A 22,928-nucleotide genomic window follows, 5' to 3' on the forward strand; every position below is an offset into this window, starting at 1 on the left:
TATATATATATATATATATATATATATATATATATATATATATATATATATATATATATTATTTTTTTTTTTTTTATTTTGCTTTGTCGCTGTCTCCCGCGTTTGCGAGGTAGCGCAAGGAAACAGACGAAAGAAATGGCCCAACCCACCCCCATACACAATATATACACACACACGTCTACACACGCAAATATACATACCTATACATCTCAATGTACACATATATATACATACACAGACACATATATATATATACCCATGCTCACAATTGACACTGTCTGCCCCCATTCACTCCCATCGCCACCTCGCCACACATGGAATACCTTCCCCCTCCCCCCTCATGTGTGCGAGGTAGCACTAGGAAAAGACAACAAAGGCCCCATTCGTTCACACTCAGTCTCTAGCTGCCACGCAATAATGCCCGAAACCACAGCTCCCTTTCCACATCCAGGCCCCACACAACCTTCCATGGTTTACCCCAGACGCTTCACATGCCCTGATTCAATCCACTGACTGCACGTCAACCCCGGTATACCATATCGATCCAATTCACTCTATTCCTTGCCCTCCTTTCACCTTCCTGCATCTTCAGGCCCCGATCACACAAAATCGTTTTCACTCCATCTTTCCACCTCCAATTTGGTCTCCCACTTCTCCTCGTTCCCTCCACCTCCGACACACATATCCTCTTGGTCAATCTTTCCTCACTCATTCTCTCCATGTGCCCAAACCATTTCAAAACACCCTCTTCTGCTCTCTCAACCACGCTCTTTTTATTTCCACACATCTCTCTTACCCTTACATTACTTACTCGATCAAACCACCTCACACCACACATTGTCCTCAAACATCTCATTTCCAGCACATCCATCCTCCTGCGCACAACTCTATCCATAGCCCACGCCTCGCAACCATACAACATCGTTGGAACCACTATTCCTTCAAACATACCCATTTTTGCTTTCCGAGATAATGTTCTCGACTTCCACACATTCTTCAAGGCTCCCAGGATTTTCGCCTCCTCCCCCACCCTATGATTCACTTCCGCTTCCATGGTTCCATCCGCTGCCAGATCCACTCCTAGATATCTAAAACACTTTACTTCCTCCAGTTTTTCTCCATTCAAACTTACCTCCCAGATTGGGGAAGAGCAGTGTGGTTTCAGAAGTGGTAGAGGATGTGTGGATCAGGTGTTTGCTTTGAAGAATGTATGTGAGAAATACTTAGAAAAGCAAATGGATTTGTATGTAGCATTTATGGATCTGGAGAAGGCATATGATAGAGTTGATAGAGATGCTCTGTGGAAGGTATTAAGAAAATATGGTGTAGGAGGCAAGTTGTTAGAACCAGTGAAAAGTTTCTATCGAGGATGTAAGGCATGTGTACGTGTAGGAAGAGAGGAAAGTGATTTGTTCTTAGTGAATGTAGGTTTGCGGCAGGGGTGTGTGATGTTTCCATGGTTGTTTAATTTGTTTATGGATGGGGTTGTTAGGGAGGTGAATGCAAGAGTTTTGGAAAGAGGGGCAAGTATGAAGTCTGTTGGGGATGAGAGAGCTTGGGAAGTGAGTCAGTTGTTGTTCGCTGATGATACAGCGCTGGTGGCTGATTCATGTGAGAAACTGCAGAAGCTGGTGACTGAGTTTGGTAAAGTGTGTGAAAGAAGAAAGTTAAGAGTAAAAGTGAATAAGAGCAAGGTTATTAGGTACAGTAGGGTTGAGGGTCAAGTCAATTGGGAGGTAAGTTTGAATGGAGAAAAACTGGAGGAAGTAAAGTGCTTTAGATATCTGGGAGTGGATCTGGCAGCGGATGGAACCATGGAAGCGGAAGTGGATCATAGGGTGGGGGAGGGGGCGAAAATTCTGGGAGCCTTGAAGAATGTGTGGAAGTCGAGAACATTATCTCGAAAAGGAAAAATGGGTATGTTTGAAGGAATAGTGGTTCCAACAATGTTGTATGGTTGCGAGGCGTGGGCTATGGATAGAGTTGTGCGCAGGAGGATGGATGTGATAGAAATGAGATGTTTGAGGACAATATGTGGTGTGAGGTGGTTTGATCGAGTAAGTAACGTACGGGTAAGGGAGATGTGTGGAAATGAAAAGAGCGTGGTTGAGAGAGCAGAAGAGGGTGTTTTGAAATGGTTTGGGCACATGGAGAGAATGAGTGAGGAAAGATTGACCAAGAGGATATATGTGTCGGAGGTGGAGGGAACGAGGAGAAGTGGGAGACCAAATTGGAGGTGGAAAGATGGAGTGAAAAAGATTTTGTGTGATCGGAGCCTGATCATGCAGGAGGGTGAAAGGAGGGCAAGGAATAGAGTGAATTGGATCGATGTGGTATACCGGGGTTAACGTGCTGTCAGTGGATTGAATCAGGGCATGTGAAGCGTCTGGGGTAAACCATGGAAAGCTGTGTAGGTATGTATATTTGCGTGTGTGGACTTATGTATATACATGTGTATGGGGGTGGGTTGGGCCATTTCTTTCGTCTGTTTCCTTGCGCTACCTCGCAAACGCGGGAGACAGCGACAAAGCAAAAAAAAAAAAAAATATATATATATATATATATATATATTATTTTTTTTCTATTTTCTCGCTGTCTCCCGCGTTTGCGAGGTAGCGCAAGGAAACAGACGAAAAAATGGCCCAACCCACCCCCATACACATGTATATACATACACCTCCCCACACGCAAATATACATACCCATACATCTCAATGTACACATATATATACACACACAGACATATACATATATACACATGTACATAATTCACACTGTCTGCCTTTATCTATTCCCATCGCCACCTCGCCACACATGGAATAACATCCCCCTCCTCCCTCATCTGTGCGAGGTAGCGCTAGGAAAAGACAACAAAGGCCCAATTCGTTCACACTCAGTCTCTAGCTGTCATGCAATAATGCCCAGAACCACAGCTCCCTTTCCACATCCAGGCCCCTAAAAACTTTCCATGGTTCACCCCAGACGCTTCACATGCCCTGATTCAGTCCACTGACAGCACGTTGACCCCGGTATATCACATCGATCCAATTCAATCTATTCCTTGCACGCCTTTCACCCTCCTGCACGTTCAGGCCCCGATCACTCAAAATCTTTTTCACTCCATCTTTCCACCTCCAATTTGGTCTCTCACTTCTCGTTCCTTCCACCTCCAACACATGTATCCTCTTGGTCAATCTTTCCTCACTCATTCTCTCCATGTGCCCAAACCATTTCAAAACACCCTCTTCTGCTCTCTCAACCACGCTCTTCTTATTTCCACACATATCTCTTACCCTTACATTACTTACTCGTTCAAACCACCTCACACCACATATTGTCCTCAAACATCTCATTTCCAGCACATCCACCCTCCTGCGCACTACTCTATCCATAGCCCACGCCTCGCAACCATACAACATTGTTGGAACCACGATTCCTTCAAACATACCCATTTTTGCTTTCCGAGATAATGTTCTCGACTTCCACACATTCTTCAAGGCTCCCAGAATTTTCGCCCCCTCCCCCACCCTATGATCCACTTCCGCTTCCATGGTTCCATCCGCTGCCAGATCCACTCCCAGATATCTAAAACACTTCACTTCCTCCGGTTTTTCTCCATTCAAACTCACCTCCCAATTGACTTGACCCTCAACCCTACTGTACATAATAACCTTGCTCTTATTCACATTTGCTCTTAACTTTCTTCTTCCACACACTTTACCAAACTCAGTCACCAGGTTCTGCAGTTTCTCACGTGAATCAGCCACCAGCGCTGTATCATCAGCGAACAACAACTGACTCACTTCCCAAGCTCTCTCATCCCCAACAGACTTCATACTTGCCCCTCTTTCCAAAACTCTTGCATTTACCTCCCTAACAACCCCATCCATAAACAAATTAAACAACCATGGAGACATCACACACCCCTGCCGCAAACCTACATTCACTGAGAACCAATCACTTTCCTCTCTTCCTACACGTACACATGCCTTACATCCTCGATAAAAACTTTTCACTGCTTCTAACAACTTTCCTCCCACACCATATATTCTTAATACCTTCCACAGAGCATCTATATCAACTCTATCATATGCCTTCTACAGATCCATAAATGCTACATACAAATCCATTTGCTTTTCTAAGTATTTCTCACATACATTCTTCAAAGCAAACACCTGATCCACACATCCTCTACCACTTCTGAAACCACACTGCTCTTCCCCAATCTCATGCTCTGTACATGCCTTCACCCTCTCAATCAATACCCTCCCATATAATTTACCAGGAATACTGAACAAACTTATACCTCTGTAATTTGAGCACTCACTCTTATCCCCTTTGCCTTTGTACAATGGCACTATGCACGCATTCCGCCAATCCTCAGGCACCTCACCATGAGTCATACATATATATATATATATATATATATATATATATATATATATATATATATATATATATATATATATATATATATTTTTTTTTTTTTTTTTTTATACTTTGTCGCTGTCTCCCGCGTTTGCGAGGTAGCGCAAGGAAACAGACGAAAGAAATGGCCCAACCCCCCCCATACACATGTACATACACACGTCCACACACGCAAATATACATACCTACACAGCTTTCCATGGTTTACCCCGGACGCTTCACATGCCTTGATTCAATCCACTGACAGCACGTCAACCCCTGTATACCACATCGCTCCAATTCACTCTATTCCTTGCCCTCCTTTCACCCTCCTGCATGTTCAGGCCCCGATCACACAAAATCCTCTTCACTCCATCTTTCCACCTCCAATTTGGTCTCCCTCTTCTCCTCGTTCCCTCCACCTCCGACACATATATCCTCTTGGTCAATCTTTCCTCACTCATTCTCTCCATGTGCCCAAACCATTTCAAAACACCCTCCTCTGCTCTCTCAACCACGCTCTTTTTATTTCCACACATCTCTCTCACCCTTACGTTACTTACTCGATCAAACCACCTCACACCACACATTGTCCTCAAACATCTCATTTCCAGCACATCCATCCTCCTGCGCACAGCTCTATCCATAGCCCACGCCTCGCAACCATACAACATTGTTGGAACTACTATTCCTTCAAACATACCCATTTTTGCTTTCCGGGATAATGTTCTCGACTTCCACACATTTTTCAAGGCTCCCAAAATTTTCGCCCCCTCCCCCACCCTATGATCCACTTCCGCTTCCATGGTTCCATCCGCTGACAGATATATATATATATATATATATATATATATATATATATATATATATATATATATATATATATATATTATCCCTGGGGATAGGGGAAAAAGAATACTTCCCACGTATTCCCTGCGTGTCGTAGAAGGCGACTAAAAGGGAAGGGAGCGGGGGGCTGGAAATCCTCCCCTCTCGTTTTTCTTTTTTTTTTTCCAAGAGAAGGAATAGAGAAGGGGGTCAGGTGAGGATATTCCCTCAAAGGCCCAGTCCTCTGTTCTTAACGCTACCTCGCTATCGCGGGAAATGGCGAATAGTATGAAAAAAAAAAAAAAATATATATATATATATATATATATATATATATATATATATATATATATATATATATATATATATATATATGACATATATATAACATATATATATATATATATATATATATATATATATATATATATATATATATATATATATATATATATATATATATATATATATATATATATACACAGACATATACAAAATATACACATGTACGTAATTCATACTGTCTGTCCCCTAAACCCGCATGTGCCCTGGGTAGCGCTAGGAAAGACAACAAATGCCATATTCGTTGACACTCCAGCAGACATGTATAATGCACCGAAACCACAGCTCCATCTTCGCATCCAGGCCCCACACAACTTGCCAAGGTTTACCCCAGATGCTTCACATGCCCTGGTTCAATCCAGTGACAGCACGTCGACCCCGGTATATCATATTGTTCCAATTCAATCTATTCCTTGCACGCCTTTCACCCTCCTGCATACTCGTGCCCCGATCGCTCAAAATCTCTTTCACTCCATCTTTCCATATCTAATTTGGTCTCCCACTTCTCCTCGTTCCCTCCACCTCTGACATATATATCCTCTTGGTCAATCTTTCCTGACTCATTCTCTCCATGTGACCAAACCATTTCAAAACATCCTCTTCTGCTCTCTCAACCACACTCTTTTCATTACCACATATCTCTCTTACCCTTTTATTACTTACTCGATCAAACCACCTCACACCACATATTTTCTTCAAACATCTCATTTCCAGCACATCCATCCTCCTGCGCACAACTCTATCCATAGCCCACGCCTCGCAACCATATAACATTGTTGGAACCACTACTCCTTCAAACATACCCAATTTTGCTTTCCAAGATAACGTTCTAAACTTCCACACATTTTTCAACGCTCCCAGAACTTTCACCCTCTCCCCCACTCTATGATTCACTTCCGCTTCCATGGTTCCATCCGCTGCCAAATCCACTCTCAGATATCTAAAACACTTCACTTCCTCCTGTTTTTCTCCATTCAAACTTGCCTCCCAATTGACTTGTCCCTCAACCCTACTTAACATAATAACCTTGCTCTTATTCATATTTACTCTCAGCTTTCTTCTTTTACACACTTAACCAAACTCCGTCACAAGCCTCTGGAGTTTCTCACATGAATCAGCCACCAGCGCTGTATCATCAGCGAACAACAACTGACTCTCTTCCCAAGATCTCTCATGCACAACAGACTGCATACTTGCCCCTCTTTCAAAAATTCTTGCATTTACCTCCCTAACAACCCCATCCATAAACAAATTAACAACCATGGAGACGTCACGCACCCCTACTGCAAACCAACATTCACTAAGGACCAATCACTTTCCTCTCTTCGTACAAGTACACGTGCCTTACATCCTCGACAAAAACTTTTCATTGCTTCTAACAACTTACATCCCACACTATATATTCTTAGTACCTTCCACACAGCATCTCTATCAACTCTATCATATGCCTTCTCCAGAGTCATAAATGTTACATACAAATCCATTTGCTTTTCTAAGTATTTCTCACATACATTCTTCAAAGCAAATACCTGATCCACACATCCTCTACCACTTCTGAAACCACACTGCTCTTCCTCAATCTGAAGCTCAGTACATGCCTTTATCCTCTCAATCAATACCCTCCCATATAATTTCCCAGGAATACTCGACAAACTTATATCTCTGTAATTTGAGCACTCACTCTTATTCACTTTGCCTTTGTACAATGGCACTATGCAAGCATTCCGCCAAATCTCAGGCACCTCACCATGAGTCATAAATACATCAAATCTCCTTACCAACCAGTCAACAATACAGTCACCCCTTTTTTAATAAATTCCACTGCAATACCATCCAAACCCGCTGCCTTGCCGGCTTTCATCTTCCGCAAACCTTTTAGTAACTCCTCTCTGTTTACCAAATCATTCTCCCTAACCATCTCACTTTGCACACCACCACCACCAAAACATCTTATATCTGCCACTCTATCATGAAACACATTCAACAAAACTTCAAAATACTCATTCCATCTCCTCACATTACCACTACTTATTATCATCTCCCATTTGCCCCCTTTACTGATGTTCCTATTTGTTCCCTTGTCTTACATACTTTATTTACCTTCTTCCAGAACATCTTTTTATGCTCCCTAAAATTTAATGATACTCTCTCACCCCAACCCTCATTTGCCCTCTTTTTCGCCTCTTGCACATTTCCCTTGACCTCCTACCTCTTTCTTTTATGCATCTCCCACTCATTTACATTATTTCCAAGCAAAAATCATCCAAATGCCTCTCTCTTCTCTTTTACTAATTACCTTACCTCTTCATCCCACCACTCACTACCCTTTCTAATCTGCCCACCTCCCATGTTTCTCATGCCATAAGCATCTTTTGCGCAGACAGTATGAATTATGTACATGTGTATATATGTATACGTCTGTGTAAGTATATATATGTGTACATTGAGATGTATAGGTATGTATATTTGCGTGTGTTGACTTATATGTATATACATGTGTATGGGAGTGGGTTGGGCCATTTCTTTCGTCTGTTTCCTTGCGCTACCTCGCAAACGTGGGAGACAGCGACAAAGCGGGGGGCCAGAAATCCTCCCCTCCTTGTATTTTAACTTTCTAAAAATGGGAAACAGAAGGAGTCACGCGGGGAGTGCTCATCCTCCTCGTAGACTCAGATTGGGGTGTCTAAATGTGTGTAGATGTAACCAAGATGTGAAAAAAGGAGATATAGGTAGTATGTTTGAGGAAAGGAACCTGGATGTTTTGGCTCTGAGTGAAACGAAGCTCAAGGGTAAAGGGGAAGAGTGGTTTGGGAATGTCTTGGGAGTAAAGTCAGGGGTTAGTGAGAGGACAAGAGCAAGGGAAGGAGTAGCACTACTCCTGAAACAGGAGTTGTGGGAGTATATGATAGAATGTAAGAAAGTAAATTCTCGATTGATATGGGTAAAACTGAAAGTTGATGGAGAGAGATGGGTGATTATTGGAGCATATGCACATGGGCATGAGAAGAAAGATCATGAGAGGCAAGTGTTTTGGGAGCAGCTGAATGAGTGTGTTAGTGGTTTTGATGCACAAGACCGGATTATAGTGATGGGTGATTTGAATGCAAAGGTGAGTAATGTGGCAGTTGAGGGAATAATTGGTATACATGTGGTGTTCAGTGTTGTGAATGGAAATGGTGAAGAGCTTGTAGGTTTATGTGCTGAAAAAGGACTGGTGATAGGGAATACCTGGTTTAAAAAGCGAGATATACATAAGTATACGTATGTAAGTAGGAGAGGTGGCCAGATAGCGTTATTGGATTACGTGTTAATTGACAGGTGCGCGAAAGAGAGACTTTTCGATGTTAATGTGCTGAGAGGTGCAACTGGAGGGATGTCTGATCATTATCTTGTGGAGGCTAAGGTGAAGATTTGTATAGGTTTTCAGAAAAGAAGAGAGAATGTTGGGGTGAAGAGGGTGGTAAGAGTAAGTGAGCTTAGGAGGGAGACTTGTATGAGGAAGTATCAGGAGAGACTGAGTACAGAATGGAAAAAGGTGAGAACAATGGAAGAAGGGGATTTGGGGAGGAATGGGATGTATTTAGAGAATCAGTGATAGCTTGCGCAAAAGATGCTTGTGGCATGAGAAGCGTGGGAGGTGGGCTGATTAGAAAGGGTAGAGTGGTGGGATGAAGAAGTAAGATTATTAGTGAAACAGAAGACAGAGGCATTTGGATGATTTCTGCAGGGAGAAAATGCAATTGACTTGGAGATGTATAAAAGAAAGAGACAGGAGGTCAAGAGAAAGGTGCAAGAAATGAAAAAGAGGGCAAAGGAGAGTTGGGGTGAGAGAGTATCATTAAATTTTAGGGAGAATAAAAAGATGTTCTGGAAGGAGGTAAATAAAGTGTGTAAGACAAGGGAGCAAATGGGAACTTTAGTGAAGGGCGCTGATGGGGAGGTGATAACAAGTAGTGGTGATGTGAGAAGGAGATGGAGTGAGTCTTTTGAAGGTATGTTGTATGTGTTTGATGATAGAGTGGCAGATATAGGGTGTTTTGGTCGAGGTGGTGTGCAAATGATTTGGTAAACAGAGAAGAGGTAGTAAAAGCGTTGCGGAAGATGAAAGCCGGCAAGGCAGTAGGTTTGGATGGTATTGCAGTGGAATCTATTAAAAAGGGGGGTGACTGTATTGTTGACTGGTTGGTAAGGTTATTTAATATATATATGACTCATGGTGAGGTGCCTGAGGATTGGCGGAATGCTTGCATAGTGCCATTGTACAAAGGCAAAGGGGATAAGAGTGAGTGCTCAAATTACAGAGGTATAAGTTTGTTGAGTATTCTTGGTAAATTATATGGAAGGGTATTGATTGAGAGGGTGAAGGCATGTACAGAGCATCAGATTGGGGAAGAGCAGTGTGGTTTCAGAAGTGGTAGAAGATGTGTGGATCAGGTGTTTGCTTTGAAGAATGTATGTGAGAAATACTTAGAAAAGCAAATGGATTTGTATGTAGCATTTATGGATCTGGAGAAGGCATATGATAGAGTTGATAGAGATGCTCTGTGGAAGGTATTAAGAATATATGGTGTGTGAGGCAAGTTGTTAGAACCAGTGAAATGTTTTTATCGAAGATGTAAGGCATGTGTACGTGTATGAAGAGAGGAAAGTGATTGGTTCTCAGTGAATGTAGGTTTGCGGCAGGGGTGTGTGATTTTTCCATGGTTGTTTAATTTGTTTATGGATGGGGTTGTTAGGGAGGTGAATGCAAGAGTTTTCATAAGAGGTGCAAGTATGAAGTCTGTTGTGGATGAGAGAGCTTGGGAAGTGAGTCAGTTGTTGTTCGCTGATGATACAGCGCTTGTGGCTGATTCATGTGAGAAACTGCAGAAGCTGGTGACTGAGTTTGGTAAAGTGTGTGAAAGAAGAAAGTTAAGAGTAAATGTGAATAAGAGCAAGGTTATTAGGTACAGTAGGGTTGAGGGTTAAGTCAATTGGGAGGTAAGTTTGAATGGAGAAAAACTGGAGGAAGTAAAGTGTTTTAGATATCTGGGAGTGGATTTGGCAGCGGATGGAACCATGGAAGCGGAAGTGAATCATAGGGTGGGGGAGGGGGCGAAAATCCTTGGAGCCTTGAATAATGTTTGGAAGTCGAGAACATTATCAATCTACACCTTGCACGCCTTTCACCCTCATACATGTTCGTGCCCCGATCACTCAAAATCTTTTTCGCTTCATCTTTTCACCTCTAATTTGGTCTCCCACTTCTCCTCGTTCCTTCCACCTCTGACATATATATCCTCTTGGTCAATCTTTACTCACTCATTCTCTCTGTGACCAAAGCATTTCAAAACATCCTCTTCTGCTCTCTCAACCACACTCTTTTCATTACCAAACATCTCTCTTACCCTTTCATTACTTACTCGATCAAACCACCTCAGACCACATATTCAAACATCTCATTTCCAGCACATCCACCCGACTCCGAATAACTCTATATATAGCCCGCGCCTCGCAACCATATAACATTGTTGGAACCACTACTCCCTCATACATACCCATTTTTGCTTTTCAAGATAACGTTCTCAAGTTCCACACATTTTTCAACGCTCCCAGACCTTTCACCCTCTCCCTCACCCTATGATTCACTTCCGCTTCCATGGTTCCATCCGCAGCCAAATCCACTCCCAGATATCTAAAACACTTCACTTCCTCCAGTTTTTCTCCATTCAAACTTGCCTCCCAATTGACTTGTCCCTCAACCCTACTGTATATAATAACCTTCCTCTTATTCACATTTACTCTCAGCTTTCTTCTTTTACACACTTTACCAAACTCCGTCACAAGCCTCTGGAGTTTCTCACATGAATCAGCCACCAGCGCTGTATCATCAGCGAACAACAACTGACTCACTTCCCAAGATCTCTCATGCACAACAGACTGCATACTTGCCCGTCTTTCCAAAATTCTTGCATTTACCTCCCTAACAACCCCATCCATAAACAAATTAAACAACCATGGAGACATCACGCACCCCTACTGCAAACCAACATTCACTAAGGACCAATCACTTTCCTCTCTTCCTACACGTACACATGCCTTACATCCTCGACAAAAACTTTTCATTGCTTCTAACAACTTACATCCCACACCATATATTTTTAGTACATTCCACAGAGCATCTCTATCATTTCTATCATATGCCTTCTCCAGATCCATAAATGTTACATACAAATCCATTTGCTTTTCTAAGTATTTCTCACATACATTCTTCAAAGCAAATACCTGATCCACACATCCTCTACCACTTCTGAAACCACACTGCTCTTCCTCAATCTGAAGCTCTATACATGCCTTTATCCTCTCAATCAATAAACTCCCATTTAATTTCCCAGGAATACTCGATAAATTTATACCTCTGTAATTTGAGCACTCACTCTTATTCTCTTTGCCTTTGTACAATGGCACTATGCAAGCATTCCGCCAATCCTCAGGCACATCACCAAGAGTCATACATACATCAAATATCCTTACCAACCAGTCAAGAATACAGTCACCCACTTTTTTAATAAATTCCACTGCAATACCATCCAAATCCGCTTCCTTGCCGGCTTTCATCTTCCGCAAACCTTTTACTACCTCTTCTCTGTTTACCAAATCATTCTCCCTAACCATCTCACTTTGCACACCACCTCCACCAAAACACCCTACATCTGCCACTCTATCATCAAACACATTCAACAAACCTTCAAAATACTCACTCCATCTCCTTCTTACATCACCACTACTTGTTATCACCTCCCCATTTGCCCCCTTCACTGATGCTCCTATTTGTTCCCTTGTCTTACATACTTTATTTACCTTCTTCCAGAACATCTTTTTATCCTCCCTAAGATTTAATGATACTCTCTCACCCCAACCCTCATTTGCCCTCTTTTTCGCCTCTTGCACATTTCTCTTGACCTCCTACCTCTTTCTTTTATACATCTCCCACTCATTTACATTATTTCCATGCAAAAATGATCCAAATGCCTCTCTCTTCTCTTTCACTAATTATCTTACCTCTTCATCCCACCACTCACTACCCTTTCTAATCTGCCCACCTCCAATGCTACTCATGCCATTATCATCTTTTGCGCAAGACATCAATGATTCCCTAAATACTTCCCATTACTCCACCACTTCCCTTACCTCCTTTGTTCTCACCTTTTTCCATTCTGTACTCAGTTTTTCCTGGTACTTCCTCACACAAGTCTCCTTCCCAAGCTCACTTACTCTCACCACTCTCTTCACCCCAACTTTCTCTCTTCTTTTCTGAAAACCTCTACAATTCTTCACCTTCGCCTCCACAAGATAATGATCAGACATCCCTCCAGTTGCACCTCTCAGCACATTAACATCCAAAAGTGTTTCTTTCGCGCGCCTGTCAATGAACACGTAATCCAATAACGCTCTCTGGCCATCTCCCCTACTTACATATGTTTACTTATGTATATCTCTCTTTTTAAACCAGGTATTCCCAATCACCAGTTCTTTTTCAGCACATAAATCTACAAGCTCTTCATCATTTCCATTTTTAACACTTAACACACCATGTACACCAATTATTCCCTCAACTGCCACATTACTTACCTTTGCATTCAAATCACCCATCACTATAATCCGGTCTTTTGCATCAAAACTACTAACACACTCACTCATATGCTCCCAAAACACTTGCCTCTCATTATCTTTCTTCTCATGCCCAGGTGCATATGCATCAATAATCACCCATCTCTCTCCATCCACTTTCAGTTTTACCCATATCAATCTAAAGTTTACTTCCTTACACTCTATCCCATACTCCCACCACTCCTGTTTCAGGAGTAGTGCTACTCATTCCCTTGCTGGTGTCCTCTCACTAACCCCTGACTATACTCCCAAGACATTCCCAAACCACTTTTCCCTTTTACCCTTGAGCTTCGTTTCACTCAGAGCTAAAACATGCAAGTTGCTTTCCTCAAACATGCTACCAATCTCTCCTCTTTTCTCATCTTGGCTACATCCACACACGTTTAGACACCCCAATCTGAGACTTCAAGGATGATGAGCACTCTTCGTGTGAATCCTTCTGTTTCCCCGTTTAGAATGTTAAAATACACGGAGGAGAGGGTTTCTAGCCCCCCGCTCCCGTCTCCTTTTGTCGCCTTCTACGACACGTGAGGAATGCCTGGGAAGTATCCTTTCTCCCCTATCCCCAGGGATAGTATATATATATATATATATATATATATATATATATATATATATATATATATATATATATATATATATATATATATATATATATATATATATATATATATATATAAATATATATATATATATACAAAGCTCTATCAGCCAGGATCGAACCTGGGACCCCTTGTGCAAGAGGCAGGCATGCTAACCGCTAGGCTAAGGGACTGTATAATAGGAAACAACTATTCGAAATACTAAGTACTCGAATACCCTTCGTCTCACTATGGTGAGCAACGGGGTCTATCGGTTGTTTCCGAACAGAACACATAGCCAGCTGAGAGCGTTTTACCGAACCTGACTGTACAACGCGGAGTTATATGAATACGAATACAGGGTATATGAACGCGCACCTCTTGCACAAGGGGTCCCAGGTTCGATCCTGGCTGATGGAGCTTTGTATGTTCTATGAAGGTGCGCGTTCATATACACTTTATTCGTATTCATATCACTCCGCGTTGTACAGTCAGGTTCGGTAAAACGCTCTCAGCTGGCTATGTGTTCTGTTCGGAAACAACCGATAGACTCCGTTGCTCACCATAGTGAGACGAAGGGTATTCGAGTACTTAGTATTTCGAATAGTTGTTTCCTATTATACAGTCCCTTAGCCTAGCGGTTAGCATGCCTGCCTCTTGCACAAGGGGTCCCAGGTTCGATCCTGGCTGATGGAGCTTTGTATGTTCTATGAAGGTGCGCGTTCATATACACTTTATTCGTATATATATATATATATATATATATATATATATATCTTTCTTTCATAGTATGCGCCATTTCCCGCACTAGCGAGGTAGCGCCAAGAACAGAGGACTGGGCCTTTTAGGGAATATCCTCATCCGCCCCCCCCCCCCCCCCCCCCTCCGCTCCTTCCCTTGGAAAAAAAAAAATTGAGGGGAGGATTTCCAGCCTCCCGCTCACTTCCCTTTTAGTCGCCTTCTACGACACGCAGGGAATACGTGGGTAGTATTCTTTCTCCCCTATCCCCAAATGGCGTCCTAGCTTCGTCTCTCCGATGTATATCAACTGACTATTATATTTCTCTCTTGTGTCTCCCCTGATGATGTGATTATTACACGAAAGTGCACTTGGGAACTTTTCGTGTTTCATTTTCCCTGTGGACTCATAGGAATACATATATATATATATATATATATATATATATATATATATATATATATATATATACATATATATATATATATATATATATATATATATATATATATGTATATATATATATATATATATATATATATATATATATATATATATATATATATATATATTATCCCTGGGGATAGGGGATTAAGAATACTTTCCACGTATTCCCTACGTGTCGTAGAAGGCGACTAAAAGGAGAGGGAGCGGGGGGCTGGAAATCCTCCCCTCTCGTTTTTTTTTTTTTAATTTTCCAAAAGAAGGAACAGAGGGGGCCAGGTGAGGATATTCCAAAAAAGGCCCAGTCCTCTGTTCTTAACGCTACCTCGCTAACGCGGGAAATGGCGAATAGTTTGAAAAAAAAAATATATATATATATATATATATATATATATATATATATATATATATATATATATATATATATTATATATCTTTCAAACTATTCGCCATTTCCTGCATTTGCAAGGTAGCGTTAAGAACAGAGGACTGGGCCTTTGAGGGAATATCCTCACCTGGCCCCCTTCTCTGTTCCTTCTTTTAGAAAATTAAAAAAAAAGAGAAAACAAGAGGGGAGGATTTCCATCCCCCCTCTCCATCCCCTTTTAGTCGCCTTCTAAGACACGCAGGGAATACGTGGGAAGTATTCTTTCCCCCCTATCCCCAGGGATATTATATATATATATATATATATATATATATATATACATATATATATATATATATATATATATATATATATATATATATATATATATATATATATATATATATATATATATATACATATATATATATATATATGTTTTTTTTTTTTTTTGCTTTGTCGCTGTCTCCCGCGTTTGCGAGGTAGCGCAAGGAAACAGACGAAAGAAATGGCCAAACCCACCCCCAGACACATGTATATACATACGTCCACACACGCAAATATACATAACTACACAGCTTTCCATGGTTCACCCCAGACGCTTCACATGCCCTGATTCAATCCACTGACAGCACGTCAACCCCGGTATACCACATCGATCCAATTCACTCTATTCCTTGCCCTCCTTTCACCCTCCTGCATGTTCAGGCCCCGATCACACAAAATCTTTTTCACTCTATCTTTCCACCTCCAATTTGGTCTCCCTCTTCTCCTCGTTCCCTCCACCTCCGACACATATATCCTCTTGGTCAATCTTTCCTCACTCATTCTCTCCATGTGCCCAAACCATTTCAAAACACCCTCTTCTGCTCTCTCAACCACTCTCTTTTTATTTCCACACATCTCTCTTACCCTTACGTTACTTACTCGATCAAACCACCTCACAACACATATTGTCCTCAAACATCTCATTTCCAGCACATTAATCCTCCTGCGCAAAACTCTATCCATAGCCCACGCCTCGCAACCATACAACATTGTTGGAACCACTATTCCTTCAAACATAACCATTTTTGCTTTCCGAGATAATGTTCTCGACTTCCACACATTCTTCAAGGCTACCAGGATTTTCGCCCCCTACCCCACCCTATGATCCACTTCCGCTTCCATGGTTCCATCCGCTGCCAGATCCACTCCCATGTATCTAAAACACTTTACTTCCTCCAGTTTTTCTCCATTCAAACTTACCTTCTAATTGACTTTACCCTCAACCCTACTGTACCTAATTACCTTGCTCTTATTCACATTTACTCTTAACTTTCTTCTTTCACACACTTTACCAAACTCAGTCACCAGCTTCTGCAGTTTCTCACATGAATCAGCCACAAGCGCTGTATCATCAGCGAACAACAGCTGACTCACTTCCCAAGCTCTCTCATCCCCAACAGATTTCATACTTGCCCCTCTTTCCAAAACTCTTGCATTTACCTCCCGAACAACCCCATCCATAAACAAATTAAACAACCATGGAGACATCACACACCCCTGCCGCAAACCTACATTCACTGAGAACCAATCACTTTCCTCTCTTCCTACACGTACACATGCCTTACATCCTCGATAAAAAATTTTCACTGCTTCTAACATCTTGCTTCCCACACCATATATTCTTAATACCTTCCACAGAGCATCTCTATCAACTCTATCATATGCCTTCTCCAGATCCAAAAATGCTACATACAAATCCATTTGCTTTTCTAAGTATTTCTCACATACATTCTTCAAAGCAAACACCTGATCCACACATCCTCTACCACTTCTGAAACCACACTGCTCTTCCCCAATCTGATGCTCTGTACATGCCTTCACCCTCTCAATCAATACCCTCCCATATAATTTACCAGGAATACTCAACAAACTTATACATCTGTAATTTGAGCACTCTCTCTTATCCCCTTTGCCTTTTTACAATGGCACTATGCATATGCACCTGGGCATGAGAAGAAAGATCATGAGAGGCAAGTGTTTTGGGAGCAGCTGAATGAGTGTGTTAGTGGTTTTGATGCACAAGACCGGGTAATAGTGATGGGTGATTTGAATACAAAGGTGAGTAATGTGGCAGTTGAGGGAATAATTGGTATACATGGGGTGTTCAGTGTTGTGAATTGAAATGGTGAAGAGCTTGTAGATATATGTGCTGAAAAAGGACTGGTGATTGGGAATACCTGGTTTAAAAAGCGAGATATACATAAGTATACGTATGTAAGTAAGAGAGATGGCCAAAGAGCGTTATTGGATTACGTGTTAATTGACAGGCGCGCGGTAAGAGAAACTTTTGGATGTTAATGCGCTGAGAGGTGCAACTGGAGGGATGTCTGATCATTATCTTGTGGAGGCGAAGGTGAAGATTTGTATAGGTTTTCTGAAAAGAAGAGAGAATTTTGGGGTGAAGAAGGTGGTGAGAGTAAGTGAGCTTGGGAAGTAGACATATGTGAGGAAGTACCAGGAGAGACTGAGTACAGAATGGAAAAAGGTGAGAATAAAGGAGGTGAGGGGAGTGGGGGAGGAATGGGATATATTCAGGGAAGCAGTGATGGCTTGCGCAAATGATGCTTGCGGTATGAGAAGAGTGGGAGGTGGGCAGATTCGAAAGGGTAGTGAGTGGTGAGATGAAGTAGTAAGATTGTTAGTGAAAGAGAAGAGAGAGGCATTTGGACGATTTTTGCAGGGAAGAAATGTGAATGAGTGGGAGATGTATAAAAGAAAGAGGCAGGAGGTAAAGAGAAAGGTGCAAGAGGTAAAAAAGAGGGCAAATGAGAGTTGGAGTGAGAGAGTATCATTAAATTTTAGGGAGAATAAAAAGATGTTCTGGAAGGAGGTAAATAAAGTGCATAAGACTAGGGAGCAAATGGGAACTTCAGTGAAGGGGGCTAATTGGGAGGTGATAACAAGTAGTGGTGATGTGAGAAGGAGATGGAATGAGTATTTTGAAGGTTTGTTGAATGTGTTTGATGATAGAGTGGCAGATATAAGGTGTTTTGGTCGAGGTGGTGTGCAAAGTCAGAGGGTCAGGGAAAATGATTTGGCAAACAGAGAATAGATAGTAAAAGCTTTGCGGAAGATGAAAGCCGGCAAGGCAGCAGGTTTGGATGGTATTTATTTAAATGGGTGGAATTTTTAATAAAGGGGGTGACTTTATTGTTGACTGGTTGGTAAGGTTACTTAATGTATGTATGATTCATGGTAAGGTGCTTGAGGATTGGCGGAATACTTGCATAGTGCCATTGTACAAAGGCAAAGGGGATAAGAGTGAGAGCTCAGATTACAGAGGGATATGTTTGTTGAGTATTCCTGGTAAATTATATGGGAGGGTATTGATTGAGATTGTGAAGGCATGTACAGAGCATCAGATTGGGAAGAACAGTGTGGTTTCAGAAGTGGTAGAGGATGTGTGGATCAGGTGTTTGCTTTGAAGAATGTTTGTGAGAAATACTTAGAAAAGCAAATGGATTTGTATGTAGCATTTATGGATCTGGAGAAGACATATGATAGAGTTGATAGAGATGCTCTGTGGAAGGTACTAAGAGTTTATGGTGTGGGAGGCAAGTTGTTAGAAGCAGTGAAAAGTTTTTATCGAGAATGTAAGGCATGTGTACGTGTAGGAAGAGAGGAAAGTGATTGGTTCTCAGTGAATGTAGGTTTGCGGCAGGGGTGTGTGATGTCTCCATGGTTGTTTAATTTGTTTATGGATGGGGTTATTAGGGAAGTGAATGCTAGATTTTTGGAAAGAGGGGCAAGTATGCAGTGTGTTGGGGAGGAGAGAGCTTGGGAAGTGAGTCAGTTGTCGTTCGCTGCTGATACAGCGCTGGTGGCTGATACATGTGAGAAACTGCAGAAGCTGGTGACTGAGTTTGGTAAAGTGTGTGAAAGAAGAAAGTTAAGAGTAAATGTGAATAAGAGCAAGGTTATTTGGTACAGTAGGGTTAAGGGTCAAGTTAATTGGGAGGTAATTTTGAATGGAGAAAAACTGGAGGAAGTAAAGTGTTTTAGATATCTGGGAGTGGATCTGGCAGCGGATGGAACCATCTAAGCGGAAGTGAATCATAGGGTGGGGGAGGGGACGAAAGTCCTGGGAGCCTTGAAGAATGTTTGGAAGTCGGGAACATTATCTCGGAAAGCAAAAATGGGTATGGTTGAAGGAATAGTGGTTCCAACAATGTTGTGTGGTTGCGAGGCGTGGGCTATGGATAGAGTTTTGCGCAGGAGGATGGATGTGCTGGAAATGAGATGTTTGAGGATAATATGTGGTGTGAGGTGGTTTGATCGAGCAAGTAATGTAAGGGTAAGAGAGATGTGTGGAAATAATAAGAGCGTGGTTGAGAGAGCAGAAGAGGGTGTTTTGAAATGATTTGGTCACATGGAAAGAATGAGTGAGGAAAGATTGACCAAGAGGATATATGTGTCGGAATTGGAGGGAACGAGGAGAAGTGGGAGACCAAATTGGAGGTGGAAAGATGGAGTGAAAAAGATTTTGAGTGATCGGGGCCTGTACATGTAGGAGGGTGAAAGGCGGGCAAGGAATAGAGTGAATTGGATCGATGTGTTATACCGGGGTCGACGTGCTGTTAATGGATTGAATCAGGGCATGTGAAGCGTCTGGGGTAAACCATGGAAAGTTCTTTGGGGCTTGGATGTGAAAAGGGAGCTGTGGTTTCGAGCATTATTACATGGCAGCTAGAGACTGAGTGTAAACGAATGGGGCCTTTGTTGTCTTTTCCTAGCGCTACCTTGCACACATGAGGGGGGAGGGGGATGTTATTCCATGTGTGGCGAAGTGGCGATGGGACTAAATAAGGGCAGACAGTATGAATTATGTACATATGTATATATGTATATGTCTGTGTGTGTATATATATGTGTACATTGAGATGTATAGGTATGTATATTTGCGTGTGTGGACGTGTATGTATATACATGTGTATGGGGGTGGGTTGGGCCATTTCTTTCGTCTGTTTCCTTGCGCTACCTCGCAAGCGCGGGAGACAGCGACATAGCAAAATAAATAAAATATATATATATATATATATATATATATATATATATATATATATATATATATATATATATATATATGTATATATACATATATATATATATATATTATCCCTGGGGATAGGGGGGAAAGAATACTTCCCACGTATTCCCTGCGTGTCGTAGAAGGTGACTAAAAGGGGAGGGAGCGGGTTGCTGGAAGTCCTCCCCTGTTGTTTTTTTTTCTTTAACTTTCCTAGAGAAGGAACAGAGAAGGGGGCCAGGTGAGGATATTCCCTCAGAGGCCCAGTCCTCTGTTCTTAACGCTATCTTGCTAATGCGGGAAATGGCGAATAGTTTGAAAGAAAAGAAAACGATATATATATATATATATATATATATATATATATATATATATATATATATATATATATATATATATATATATATATATATATACATATACATATATGGTGTATATATGGTGTGGGAGGCAAGTTGTTAGAAGCAGTGAAAAGTTTTTATCGAGGATGTTAGGCATGTGTACGTGTAGGAAGAGAGGAAAGTGATTGGTTCTCAGTGAATGTAGGTTTGCGGCAGGGGTGTGTGATGTCTCCATGGTTGTTTAATTTGTTTATGGATCGGGTTGTTAGGGAGGTGAATGCAAGAGTTTTGGAAAGAGGGGCAAGTATGAAGTCTGTGGTATATATATATATATATATATATATATATATATATATATATATATATATATATACATATATATATATATATATATATATATATATAATATATATATATATATATATATATATATATATATATATATATATATATATATATATATATATATATATATATATATATATATATATATATATATATATATATATATATATATATATATATATATATATATATATATATATATATATATATATATATATATATATATATATATATATATATATATATATATATATATATATATATATATATATCCCTGGGGATAGGGGAGAAAGAATACTTCCCACGCAATCCTTACGTGTCGTAAAAGGCGACTAAAGGGAACTGCAGTGGGGAGCCAGAAACCCTCCTCTCCTAGTTTTTTAACTTTCTAAAAAGGGAAACAGAAGAAGGAGTCACGCGGGGAGTGCTCATCCTCCTCGAAGGCTCAGACTGTGGTGTCTAAATGTGTGTGGTGTAAGCAAGATGAGGAAAAAGAAGAGATAGGTAGTATTTTTAAAGATAGGAACCTGGATATTTTGGCTCTGAGTGAAACGAAGCTCAAGGGTAAAGGGGAAGTGTGGTTTGGGAATGTTTTGGGAGTAAAGTCAGGGAGGTAAGTTTGAATGGAGAAAATATGGGGGAAGTGAAGTGTTTAAGATATCTGGGAATGGATTTCGCAGCAGATGGAACCATTGAAGCGGAAATGAGTCACAGTATGGGGGAGGGGGCGAATGTTCTGGGAGGGTTGAAAAATGTGTGGAAGGCGAGAACTTTATCTCGGAAAACAAAAATGGGTATGTTTGATGGAATAGTGGTTTCAACAATGTTATATGGTTGCGAGGCGTCGGCTATAGATAGGGTTGTGCATAGGACGGTGGATGTGTTGGAAATGAGATTTTTGAGGACAATATGTGGTGTGAGGTGGTTTGATCGAGTAAGTAATGAAAGGGTAAGAGAGATATGTTGTAATAAAAAGAGTGTAGTTGAGAGAGCAGAAGAGGGCGTATTGAAATGGTTTGGTCACATGGAGAGAATGAGTTGGCAAAGGTTGACAAAGAGGATATATGAGTCAGAGGTGGAGGGAACGAGGAGAAGTGGGAGACCAAATTGGAGGTGGAAGGATGGAGTAAAAAAGATTTGAGTGATCGGGGCCTGAACATACAAGAGGATGAAAGGCGTGCAAGGAACAGAGTTAATTGGAACCATGTAGTATACTGGGTTCGACGTGCTATCAATGAATTGAACCAGGGCATATGTAGCATCTGTGGGGCCTGGGTGTGGAAAGGGAGCAGTGGTTTCGGTGCATTATACATGACAGCTAGAGGCTGAGTGTGAACGAATGGAGCTTTTGTTGTCTTTTCCTAGCGCTACCTCGCACACATGAGGGGGAGGGGGATTGTTATTCCATGTGTGCCGAGGTGGCGATGGGAATGAATAAAGGTAGACAGTATGAATTATGTACATGTTTATATATGAATATGTGTGTGTCTACATATATGTATACATTGAGATGTATAGGTATGTATATATGCGTGTGTGGACGTGTATGTATATACATGTGTATGTGGGTGCGTTGGGCCATTCTTTCGTCGTTTTCCTTGCGCTACCTCGCTAACGCGGGAGACACCGACAAAGCAAAGCAAAGGAAAAAAAAAAAAGAAAATATATATATATATATATATATATATATATATATATATATATATATATATATATATATATATATTTTGCTTTGTCGCTGTCTCCCACGTTTGCTAGGCAGCGCAAGGAAACAGACGAAAGAAATGGCCCAACCTACCCCCATACACATG

General features: G+C 41.2%; 1 protein-coding gene across 1 annotated transcript in view; it reads left to right on the forward strand.

Annotated features, from left to right (window-relative positions):
• LOC139756948 (glutamate receptor ionotropic, kainate 5-like) overlaps window positions 1-22,928 on the forward strand; it is a 53,680-nt gene that overhangs the window by 25,182 nt on the left and 5,570 nt on the right. The gene's annotated exons all lie outside the window — the stretch shown is intronic.

This window comes from Panulirus ornatus, chromosome 23, assembly GCF_036320965.1.
Source record: "Panulirus ornatus isolate Po-2019 chromosome 23, ASM3632096v1, whole genome shotgun sequence".
Classification (NCBI taxonomy): domain Eukaryota; kingdom Metazoa; phylum Arthropoda; class Malacostraca; order Decapoda; family Palinuridae; genus Panulirus; species Panulirus ornatus.